Source organism: Callithrix jacchus, chromosome 14, assembly GCF_049354715.1.
Source record: "Callithrix jacchus isolate 240 chromosome 14, calJac240_pri, whole genome shotgun sequence".
Classification (NCBI taxonomy): Eukaryota; Metazoa; Chordata; class Mammalia; order Primates; family Cebidae; genus Callithrix; species Callithrix jacchus.
In genome coordinates this window covers 7,265,382-7,278,216 of record NC_133515.1, presented here as the reverse complement: position 1 = coordinate 7,278,216, position 12,835 = coordinate 7,265,382, and the positions used below count along the sequence as shown (strand labels likewise).

The window sequence follows — 12,835 nt, the reverse complement described above, 5'->3', positions numbered from 1 at the left end:
TGATTGCATTATGGTTGGAAATCATATGAACTTAAGGTTCACCAACATTATGGTTGGAAAATGGAATAATTTATTATTTTTAATTTTTATTTATTTTATTATTAATTATTTTCAAATGCTTGGGGTTTGTTTTATGACTCAGAGTATGGTCTGTCCTGGTGCATGGTCTGTAGTAGCTTAAAGAGAATGTATATTCTGTTGTAGGTTGGAGTGTTCTAGAAATGTCTTTTAGATCTTGTTGGTTATTGTTCAGTTCTTTTCTATCTTTGCTAAATTTTTTTACTTCTACCAATTGCTGACAGTGATGTATTGAAGTCCCCATGTATAATTTAGCTTTATCTGTTTTTTAAATTATTTTGCAGTTCTGTTGTTTGGTGCATTTACATTTAGGAGCAGTATTTTTTATTGGTGGATTGATTTTTAAAGTATTATTATGTAATGTCTTTGTCTCTAGTAATAGACATTTGCTCTGAAATCTACCTTACCTGATGTTAACATAGCTATACCTGTTTTTTAAAAATAACCTTAGCATGATATATCTTTTAATGACTTTTTATGTAAAACTGGTGTGTTTGAAATAAGTTTGTTTTAGACAGTATGTACTTGGATTTTGTATATTCCACTCTGCCAATTTATTAATTGCCTTTTAATTGATATATTAGACCATTTATATTTAAAGTGCTTATATTAGAGCTTAAACCTGCCATTCTAGTTTTTATTTTCTTTTGTTTCCCCTCTTTCTCATTTCTCACTTCATTTTTCTTTTCTTTTTTCTTTTTTTTTTTTTTTTGCTTTTTTCTTTTTTCCTTTCTTATTGCATTTTAGGTTTTGGGGTACATGTAGAGAACATGCAAGATAGTTGCATAGGTATACATGTGGCAGTGTGATTTGCTGTCTCCCTCCCCTTCACCCACATCTGGCATTTCTCCCCATGCTATCCCTCCCCAACTCCACCCCCTGCTGTCCCTCCGCTGTTCCCCCCAATAGACCCTAGTGTGTAGTGTTCCCCTCCCTGTGTCCATGTGTTCTCATTGTTCATCACCCACCTATGAGTGAGAATATGTGGTATTTCATTTTCTGTTCTTGTGTCAGTTTGCTGAGAATGATGTTCTCCAGATTCAGCTATATCCCTACAAAGGACACGAACTCATCATTTTTGATTGCTGCATAATATTCCATGGTGTATATGTGCCACATTTTTCCAGTCCAGTCTATCATCGATGGGCATTTGGGTTGGTTCCAGGTCTTTGCTATTGTAAACAGTGCTGCAATCAACATTCGTGTGCATGTGTCCTTATAGTAGAATGATTTATAATCCTTTGGATATATACCCAGTAATAGGATTGCTGGGTCAAATGGAATTTCTATTTCCAGGTCTTTGAGGAATCGACACACTGTCTTCCACAATGGTTGAACTAATTTACACTCCCACCAGAAGTGTAAAAATGTTCCTATTTCTCCACATCCTCTCCAGCATCTGTTGTCTCCAGATGTTTTAATGATCGCCATTCTAACTGGCGTGAGATGGTATCTCAATGTGGTTTTGATTTCCATCTCTCTGATGAACAGTGACGATGTGCATTTTTTCATATGTTTGTTGGCCTCATATATGTCTTCTTTCGTAAAGTATCTGTTCATATCCTTTGCCCACTTTTGAATGGGCTTGTTTGTTTTTTTCCTATAAATCTGATTGAGTTCTTTGTAAATTCGGGATATCAGCCCTTTGTCAGATGGGTAGACTGCGAAAATTTTTTCCCATTCTGTTGGTTGCCGATCCACTCTAGTGACTGTTTCTTTTGCCGTGCAGAAGCTGTGGAGTTTGATTAGGTCCCATTTGTCTATTTTGGCTTTTGTTGCCAATGGTTTTGGTGTTTTGTTCATGAAGTCCTTGCCTACTCCTATGTCCTGGATGGTTTTGCCTAGATTTCCTTCTAGGGTTTTCATGGTGCCAGGTCTTATGTTTAAGTCTTTAATCCATCTGGAGTTAATTTTAGTGTAAGGTGTCAGGAAGGGGTCCAGTTTCTGCTTTCTGCACATGGCCATTTTCACGATATTAATTCTTCCTAACCATGAACATGGAATGTTTCTCCATCTGTTTGTGTCCTCTCTGATTTCGTTGAGCAGTGGTTTGTAGTTCTCCTTGAAGAGGTCTCTTACGTTCCTTGTGAGTTGTATTCCAAGGTATTTTATTCTTTTTGTAGCAATTGCGAATGGCAGTTCGCTCTTGATTTGGCTTTCTTTAAGTCTGTTATTGGTGTAGACGAATGCTTGTGATTTTTGCACATTGATTTTATATCCTGAGACTTTGCTGAAGTTGCTTATCAGTTTCAGGAGTTTTTGGGCTGAGGCAATGGGGTCTTCTATGTATACTATCATGTCGTCTGCAAATAGAGACAATTTGGCTTCCACCTTTCCTATTTGAATACCCTTTATTTCTTTTTCTTGCCTGATTGCTCTGGCTAGAACTTCCAGTACTATATTGAATAGGAGTGGTGAGAGAGGGCATCCTTGTCTAGTGCCAGATTTTAAAGGGAATGCTTCCAGTTTTTGCCCATTCAGTATGATATTGGCTGTTGGTTTGTCATAAATAGCTTTTATTACTTTGAGATACGTTCCATCAATACCGAGTTTATTGAGGGTTTTTAGCATAAAGGGCTGTTGAATTTTGTCAAATGCCTTCTCTGCGTCAATTGAGATAATCATGTGGTTTTTGTTTTTGGTTCTGTTTATGTGGTGAATTACGTTTATAGACTTGCGTATGTTGAACCAGCCTTGCATCCCTGGGATGAATCCTACTTGATCATGATGAATAAGTTTTTTGATTTGCTGTTGCAATCGGCTTGCCAATATTTTATTGAAGATTTTTGCATCTATGTTCATCATGGATATTGGCCTGAAGTTTTCTTTTCTCGTTGGGTCTCTGCCGGGTTTTGGTATCAGGATGATGTTGGTCTCATAAAATGATTTGGGAAGGATTCCCTCTTTTTGGATTGTTTGAAATAGTTTTAGAAGGAATGGTACCAGCTCCTCCTTGTGTGTCTGGTAGAATTCGGCTGTGAACCCGTCTGGACCTGGGCTTTTTTTGTGTGGTAGGCTCTTAATTGCTGCCTCAACTTCAGACCTTGTTATTGGTCTATTCATAGTTTCAGCTTCCTCCTGGTTTAGGCTTGGGAGGACACAGGAGTCCAGGAATTTATCCATTTCTTCCAGGTTTACTAGTTTATGCGCATAGAGTTGTTTGTAATATTCTCTGATGATGGTTTGAATTTCTGTGGAATCTGTGGTGATTTCCCCTTTATCATTTTTTATTGCATCTATTTGGTTGTTCTCTCTTTTCTTTTTAATCAGTCTGGCTAGTGGTCTATTTTGTTGATCTTTTCAAAAAACCAGCTCTTGGATTTATTGATTTTTTGAAGGGTTTTTCGTGTCTCAATCTCCTTCAGCTCAGCTCTGATCTTAGTTATTTCTTGTCTTCTTCTGGGTTTTGAGTTTTTTTGATCTTGGTCCTCTAGCTCTTTCAATTTTGACGATAGGGTGTCAATTTTGGATCTCTCCATTCTCCTCATATAAGCACTTATTGCTATATACTTTCCTCTAGAGGCTGCTTTAAATGCATCCCAGAGGTTCTGGCACGTTGTGTCTTCGTTCTCATTGGTTTCAAAGAACTTCTTTATTTCTGCCTTCATTTCGTTGTTTACCCAGTCAACATTCAAGAGCCAGTTGTTCAGTTTCCATGAAGCTGTGCGGTTCTGGGTCGGTTTCTGAATTCTGAGTTCTAACTTGATTGCACTATGGTCTGAGAGGCTGTTTGTTATGATTTCAGTTGTTTTTCATTTGTTGAGCAGTGCTTTACTTCCAATTATGTGGTCAATTTTAGAGTAGGTGTGATGTGGTGCTGAGAAGAATGTGTATTCTGTGGATTTGGGGTGGAGAGTTCTGTAAATGTCTATCAGGTTTGCTTGCTCCGGGTCTGAGTTCAAGCCCTGGATATCCTTGTTGATTTTCTGTCTGGTTGATCTGTCTAGTATTGATAGTGGAGTGTTATAGTCTCCCACTATTATTGTGTGGGAGTCGAAGTCTCTTTGTAAGTCATTAAGAACTTGCCTTATGTATCTGGGTGCTCCTGCATTGGGTCCATATATGTTTAGGATCGTTAGCTCTTCTTGTTGTATTGAGCCTTTTACCATTATGTAATGGCCTTCTTTGTCTCTTTTGATCTTTGTTGCTTTAAAGTCTATTTTACCAGAGATGAGAATTTCAACTCCTGCTTTTTTTTGCTTTCCATTAGCTTGGTAAATCTTCCTCCATCCCTTTATTTTGAGCCTTTGTGTATCCTTGCATGTGAGATGGGTTTCCTGGATACAGCACACTGATGGGTTTTGGATTTTTATCCAATTTGCCAGTCTGTGTCTTTTGATTGGTGCATTTAGTCCATTTACATTTAGGGTTAATATTGTTATGTGTGAATTTGATACTGCCATTTTGATGCTAAGTGGCTGTTTTGCCTGTTAGTTGTTGTAGATTCTTCATTATGTTTTAGCTGTTTAGCATTCAGTGTGATTTTGGAATGGCTGGTACTGGTTGATCCTTTCTATGTGTAGTGCCTCTTTTAGGAGCTCTTGTAAAGCAGGCCTGGTGGTGACAAAATCTCTGAGTACTTGCTTGTTCGCAAAGGATTTTATTTTTCCTTCACTTCTGAAGCTCAGTTTGGCTGGATATGAAATTCTGGGTTGAAAGTTCTTTTCTTTAAGAATGTTGAATATTGGCCCCCACTCTCTTCTGGCTTGTAGTGTTTCTTCCGAGAGATCTGCTGTGAGTCTGATGGGCTTCCCTTTGTGGGTGACCCGACCTTTCTCTCTGGCTGCCCTTAGTATTCTCTCCTTTATTTCAACCCTGTTGAATCTGACGATTATGTGCCTTGGGGTTGCTCTTCTTGCGGAATATCTTTGTGGTTTTCTCTGTATTTCTTGCAATTGAGTGTTGGCCTGTCTTGCTAGGTGGGGGAAATTTTCCTGGATGATGTCCTGAAGAGTATTTTCCAGCTTGGATTCATTCTCTTCGTCCCCTTCTGGTACACCTATCAAACGTAGGTTAGGTCTTTTCACATAGTCCCACATTTCTTGGAGACTTTGTTCATTCCTTTTTGCGCTTTTTTCTCTGATCTTGGTTTCTCGTTTTATTTCATTGAGTTGGTCTTTGACTTCAGATATTCTTTCCTCTGCTTGGTCAATTCGGCTGTTGAAACTTGTGTTTGCTTCGCGAAGTTCTCGTATTGTGTTTTTCAGCTCCTTTAATTCATTCATATTCCTCTCTAAGTTATCCATTCTTGTTATCATTTCCTCAAATCTTTTTTCAAATCTTTTTTCAAGGTTCTTAGTTTCTTTGCATTGATTTAATACATGATCTTTTAGCTCACAAAAGTTTCTCATTATCCATCTTCTGAAGTCTAATTCCGTCATTTCGTCACAGTCATTCTCCGTCCAGCTTTGTTCCCTTGCTGGTGAGGAGTTTTGGTCCTTTCTAGGAGGCGAGGTGTTCTGGTTTCGGGTGTTTTCCTCCTTTTTGCGCTGGTTTCTTCCCATCTTTGTGGATTTTTCCGCTGGTCGTCTGCGTAGTTGCTGACTTTTAGATTGGGTCTCTGAGTGGACACCCAGAATGTTGATGATGAAGTATTTCTGTTGCTTGATTTTCCTTCTACCAGTCTAGCCCCTTCGCTGTACGACTGCTGAGGTCCGCTCCAGACCCTGCTTATCTGGGGTGCACCTCTAACAGCTGTGGCACAGCGAGGGATGCTACCAGTTTCTTTTTCTGCTATCTTTGTCCCAAGATGATGCCTGCCTAATGTCAGTCTTTTGGATATAGAGGGGTCAGGGAGCTGCTTGAGGAGACAGTTTATACTTTATGGGGGTTTAATTGCTGAGCTGTGCGCTCTGTTGTTCCTTCAGGGCTGTTAGGCTGCTATGTTTGATTCTGCTGCAACAGAGCTCATTAAAAAACCCTTTTTTTTTTTTTTTTTCCCCTCAAATGCTCTGTGTTGAGGGGTTTGGGCTCTATTTTTGGATGTTCGATGAGGTGTCCTGCCCAGCTAGAAGGCAGACTAGCCACTGTTTGGCTGCCGAGGCTCCGCCCTGCTGTTGTGTGATTCGCCCTGTTCCTGCAGGCTCTGCTGTGGTCTCCGCCACGTCCTGCAGCGGAGTCTCTTCGTTGTAGCTTGTTGCCTCAGCAACGGCAGGCTGCATCAGCAGTGGGCGTGTATCTCAGTAGGGACGGGTTGCCTCGGCAACGGCTGGCTGCGTCAGCAGTGGGCGTGTATCTCAGTTGGGGCGGGTTGCCTCGGCAATGGCTGGCTGCCTCAGCAGTGGGCGTGTATCTCAGTTGGGGCAGGTTGCCTCGGCAATGGCTGGCTGCGTCAGCAGTGGGCGTGTATCTCAGTTGGGGCGGGTTGCCTCGGTAGTGGTGGACGCCCCTCCCCCACAGAGTGTCTCGGGCGTCTGCTCGGGATAGTTTGAAATCGCGGTTTTGTTCGTCCCACTGGGTATCCCAAATGATCTGTCCCTACAATCCCCTGGGCTGGACTACTGTCCAAGTCTCGTTCAGTCTCAAGTCCACCCCTCTCAAGTCTCAGGTTGCCGGTTCAACAAGGCACCCGGACAAGCGTGCCCTGTGGGGATTGCTGGGTAGGGCCAGCCGGTGCCGCCCCGGCTGCCGGCTTCGCCAGGCAGACCTACTGCCTGGCGTCCCATGTCTTTTTTATACTTGGGAGTTTCCCCATTCTGTGGGCAACAAAGATCAGTCTGGAAATGCAGCTCAGACTCACCGTTTGCGGATTCAACGCGAGCTCCAATCCTGGGTTGTTCTCACAGCACCATCTTGAGTCCATTTTTCATGACTGTTTCTTTTGCCGTGCAGAGGCTGTGGAGTTTGATTAGGTCCCATTTGTCTATTTTGGCTTTTGTTGCCAATGCTTTTGGTGTTTTGTTCATGAAGTCCTTGCCTACTCCTATGTCCTGAATGGTTTTGCCTAGATTTTCTTCTAGGGTTTTTATGGTGCCAGGTCTTATGTTTAAGTCTTTAATCCATCTGGAGTTAATTTTAGTGTAAGGTGTCAGGAAGGGGTCCAGTTTCTGCTTTCTGCTTATCGCTAGCCAGTTTTCCCAACACCATTTGTTAAACAGGGAATCCATTCCCCATTGCTAGTTTTGTTAGGTTTATCAAAGATTGTATGGTTGTAGATATGTTGTGTTGCCTTCGATGCCTCTGTTCTGTTCCATTGGTCTATGTCTCTGTTTTGGTACCAGTACCATGCAGTTTTGATTACTGTAGCCTTGTAGTATAGTTTGAAGTCCGGTAGTGTGATGCCTCCTGCTGTGTTCTTTTTGCTTAGAATTGACTTGGCCATGTGGGCTCTCTTTGGGTTCCATATGAAGTTCAAGGTGGTTTTTTCCAGTTCTGTGAAGAAAGTCAATGGTAGCTTGATGGGGATAGCGTTGAGTCTGTAAATTACCTTGGGCAGTATGGCCATTTTCATGATATTGATTCTTCCTAACCATGAACATGGAATGTTTCTCCATCTGTTTGTGTCCTCTCTTATTTCATTGAGCAGTGGTTTGTAGTTCTCCTTGAAGAGGTCCCTTACGTTCCTTGTGAGTTGTATTCCTAGGTATTTTATTCTCTTTGTAGCAATTGTGAAAGGCAGTTTGTTCTTGATTTGGCTCTCTTTAAGTCTGTTATTGGTTATAGGGATGCTTGTGATTTTTGCGCATTGATTTTATATCCTGAGACTTTGCTGAAGTTGCTTATCAGTTTCAGGAGATTTTGGGCTGAGACGATGGGGTCTTCTAGATAAACTATAATGTTGTCTGCAAATAGAGACACTTTGGCTTCCTCCTTTCCTATTTGAATGCCCTTTATTTCTTTTTATTTGCCTGATTGCTCTGGCTAGAACTTCCAGTACTATATTGAATAGGAGTGGTGAGAGAGGGCATCTTTGTCTAGTGCCAGATTTCAAAGGGAGTGCTTCCAGTTTTTGCCCATTCAGTATGATATTGGCTGTTGGTTTGTCATAAATAGCTTTTATTATTTTGAGATATGTTCCATCAATACCGAGTTTATTGAGGGTTTTTAGCATAAAGGGCTGTTGAATTTTGTCAAAGGCCTTCTCTGCGTCAATTGAGATTATCATGTGGTTTTTGTTTTTGGTTCTGTTTATGTGGTCAATTATGTTTATAGACTTGCCTATGTGGAACCAGCCTTGCATCCCCGGGATGAATCCTACTTGATCATGGTGGATAAGCTTTTTGATGTGCTGTTGCAATCGGCTTGCCAGTATTTTATTGAAGATTTTTGCATCTATGTTCATCATGGACATTGGCTTGAAGTTTTCTTTTCTTGTTGAGTCTCTGCCGGGTTTCAGTATCAGGATGATGTTGGTCTCATATAATGATTTGGGAAGGATTCCCTCTTTTTGGATTATTTGGAATAGTTTCAGAAGGAATGGTGACAGTTCCTCTTTGTGTGTCTGGTAGAATTCGGCCGTGAACCCATCTGGACCTGGGCTTTTTTTGTGTGGTAGGCTCTTAATTTCTGCCTCAACTTCAGATCTTGTTTTTGGTCTATTCATAGTTTCAGCTTCCTCCTGGTTTAGGCTTGGGAGGACACAAGTGTCCAGGAATTTATCCATTTCTTCCAGGTTTACTAGTTTATGTGCATAGAGTTGTTTGTAATAATCTCTGATGATGGTTTGAATTTCTGTGGAATCTGTGGTGATTTCCCCTTTATCGTTTTTTATTGGATCTATTTGGTTATTCTCTCTTTTCTTTTTTATCAGTCTGGCTAGTGGTCTATTTTGTTGATCTTTTCAAAAAACCAGCTCTTGGATTTATTGATTTTTTGAAGGGTTTTTTGTGTCTCTATCTCCTTCAGTTCTGCTCTGATCTTAGTTATTTCTTGTCTTCTGCTAGGTTTTGAGTTTTTTTATCTTGCTCCTCCAGCTCTTTCAATTTTGACATTAGGGGGTCAGTTTTGGCTCTCTCCACTCTTCTCATGTGGGCACTTATTGCTATATATTTTCCTCTAGAGACTGCTTTAAATGTGTCCCGGAGATTCTGGTATGTTGTGTCTTCGTTCTCATTGGTTTCAAAGAACTTCTTTATTTCTGCCTTCATTTAATTGTTTATCCAGTCAACATTTAAGAGCCAGTTGTTCAGTTTCCATGAAGCTGTGCGGTTCTGAGTTAGTTTCTGAATTCTGAGTTCTATCTTGATTGCACTGTGGTCTGAGAGGCTGTTTGTTATGATTTCAGTTGTTTTGCATTTGCTGAGGAGTGATTTACTTCCAATTATGTGGTCAATTTTAGAGTAGGTTTGATGTGGTGCTGAGAAGAATGTATATGCAGTGGATTTGGGGTGGAGAGTTCTGTAAATGTCTATCAGGATTGCTTGTTCCAGGTCTGAGTTTAAGTCTTGGATATCCTTGTTAATTTTCTGTCTGGTTGATCTATCTAATATTGACAGTGGAGTGTTAAAGTCTCCCACTATTATTGTGTGGGAGTTTAAGTCTCTTTATAAGTCATTAAGAACTTGCCTTATATATCTGGGTACTCCTGTATTGGGTCCATATATATTTAGGATCGTTAGCGCTTGTTGTATCGATCCTTTTACCATTATGTAATGTCCTTCTTTGTCTCTCTTGATCTTTCTTGCTTTAAAGTCTATTTTTTCAGAGATGAGAATTGCAACTCCTGCTTTTTTTTGCTCTCCATTTGCTTGGTAAATCTTCCTCCATCCCTGTTTTTGTTTTGAGCCTTTGTGTATCCTTGTATGTGAGATGGGTTTCCTGGATCCAGCACACCAATGGGTTTTGGCTTTTTATCCAATTTGCCAGTCTGTGTCTTTTGATTGGTGCATTTAGCCCATTTACATTTAGGGTTAATATTGTTATGTGTGAATTTGATACTGCCATTTTGATGCTAGCTAACTGTTTTGTCCGTTAGTTGATGCAGACTCTTCATTTTGTTGATGCTCTTTAGCATTTGGTATGTTTTTGGAATGGCTGGTACTGGTTGTTCCTTTGTATGTGTAGTGCCTCTTTCAGGAGCTCTTGTAAAGCAGGCCTGGTGGTGACAAAATCTCTGAGTACTTGTTGTTTGCAAAGGATTTTATTTTTCCTTCACTTCTGAAGCTCAGTTTGGCTGGATATGAAATTCTGGGTTGAAATTTCTTTTCTTTAAGGATGTTGAATATTGGCCCCCACTCTCTTCTGGCTTGTAGTGTTTCTGCTGAGAGATCTGCTGTGAGTGATGGGCTTCCCTTTGTGGGTGACCCGACCCTTCTCTCTGGCTGCCCTTAGCATTTTCTCCTTCATTTCAACCCTGGTGAATCTGACGATTATGTGCCTTGGGGTTGCTCTTCTTGCAGAATATCTTTGTGGTGTTCTCTGAATTTCATGGACTTGAATATTGGCCTGCCTTGCTAGGTTGGGGAAATTTTCCTGGATAATATCCTGAAGAATATTTTCCAGCTTGGATTCATTCTCTTCGTCACATTTAGGTACACCTATCAAACGTAGTTTAGGTCTCTTCACATAGTCCCACATTTCTTGGAGACTTTGTTCATTCCTTTTTGCGCTTTTTTCTCTAATCTTGGCTTCTCGTTTTATTTCATTGAGTTGATCTTCGACTTCTGATATCCTTTCTTCTGCTTGGTCAATTCGGCTGTTGAAATTTGTGCATGCTTCGCGTAGTTCTCGTGTTGTGTTTTTCAGCTCCTTCAGTTCACCCATATTCCTCTCTAAGTTATCCATTCTTGTTATCATTTCCTCAAATCTTTTTTCAAGGTTCTTAGTTTCTTTGCGTTGAGTTAGAACATGTTCTTTTAATTCATGCAAGTTTCTTATTACTCACCTTCTGAAGTCTGATTCTGTCATTTCATCACACTCATTCTCTGTCCAGCTTTGTTCCCTTGCTGGTGAGGAGTTGTGGTCCCTTGTAGGAGGCGAGGTGTTCTGGTTTTGGGTGTTTTCCTCCTTTTTGCGCTGGTTTCATCCCATATTTGTGGATTTATCCACCTGTCGTTTGAGTAGATGCTGATTTTCCGATTGGGTCTCTGAGTGGACATCCAGATTGTTGATGATGAAGTATTTCTGTTACTTAGTTTTCCTTCTAACAGTCTGGCCGCTCTGCTGTAGGACTACTGAAGTCCACCCCAGGCCCTGCTTGCCTGGGGTACACCTGTAGCAGCTGCGGAACCGTGAGGGTTGCTGCCAGTTTCGTCTTCTGCTATGTTTGTCCCTGAATGATGCCCGCCAAATGTCAGTCTGATCAGTCCTTTGTGAGGTGACTCTTTGGATATACAGGGGTAAGGGAGCTGCTTGAGGAGACTGTCTGTACTTTGTACTTGAGGAGGCAGTCTGTACTTTATAGGAGCTCAAGTGCTGAGCTGCGAGCTCTGTTGTTCATTCAGGGCTGCTAGGCAGGTATGTTTAAGTCTGCTGCAGCAGAACTCATAAAGCCCCTTTTTTTTCCTCAGGTGCTCTGTCCCGGGGAGTTAGGGCTTTATTTATGAGTGTCCATTACACTGTACTGCCCAGCAAAGAGGCATTCTAATCACTGCCTGCCTGTAGTGGCTATGCTGAGATGCCGTGGGCTCCGCCCTGTTGCTGTGGGCTCCGCCCTGCTGCCATGTGTAATTCCCTGTAGTCCTGTTTATATGAGTGTGGTTAGAGCTGCCATGGTGATGATGTCCTGCCTCTGTAGTGGCGGACTCTCTTTGTTATGGTGGGTTGCCTCAGCAATGGCAGGCTGCGTCAGCAATGCCAGTGTACCTCCGTAGGGGTCGAGTGCCTCGGTAATGGCAGATGCCCCTTCCCCTCCAAGCTGTACCATCCTGGGTTCACCTGTGCTTGCCATGAAACTCTCAATTGCTGTTTTGTTTGTTTTTGTGGGAGTGGGACCCGGCGAGCCTGATCACCTGGCTCCCTGCCTTAGAGACCTCTTTTTTTTTTTTTTTAAAGTTAAACAGTTGACTCTCTCCCAGGTGTTCCAGTCGCGTGTTGAAAGGGTGCTGGGATCTGTGTGATTTCCCGTAAGGGGACCCACTGCGCCGGCTGGAACCACGTTGCTGCCCGGGAATCTCCTGGCCTGGCTTTCTGTTTAAGTCCCGCTTAATCAGATGAATGTGCTTATCTGCCTTCCGAAATCTCCAATTGCCGGTTTAACTGGGCAACCAAACCAGTGTATTTTGTATGGAGTGCTGCTGTGCTGCGGGCCCGGCCCAAACAGCCACACTGGCGGCCCGTGGGGCTCCTACACCTGGGAATCTCCTGGTCTGTGGGCAATAAAGAGCCGTGTGGAAATGCAGCGTCCACTCACCATCTGCGGTTTCACTGGGAGCTGCAATCCTGAGTTGGTCCTACAGCACCATCTTCCTAATTCTTGCTTCTCACTTCATTTTTCTTTCCATCCTTTGGGTTACTTTAACTTTATTTAGGATTTCATCTTGTTTTATATGTACTGTTTTAGGATATATTGCTTCATGTATTTTTCTTAGTGGTTCAACTCATTACAGTATGCATATGTAACATACTGCAGCCTACTGATATCAGTGTTTTACCACTTTGAGTACAGTACTAAAATCTGACATATATTTATTTATTTTTTTTTTTTGAGACAGAGTTTTGCTCTTGTTACCCAGGCTGGAGTGCAATGGTGTCATCTCGGCTCACCGCAACCTCCTTCCCCTGGGTTCAAGCAATTCTCCTGCCTCAGCTTCCCAAGTAGCTGGGACTACAGGCACGCGCCACTGTGCCCAGCTAATTTTCATACTTTTAGTAGAGACGG

General features: G+C 41.8%; 1 protein-coding gene across 4 annotated transcripts in view; it reads left to right on the top strand.

Annotated features, from left to right (window-relative positions):
• TMEM131 (transmembrane protein 131) overlaps window positions 1–12,835 on the top strand; it is a 247,039-nt gene that overhangs the window by 43,912 nt on the left and 190,292 nt on the right. The gene's annotated exons all lie outside the window — the stretch shown is intronic.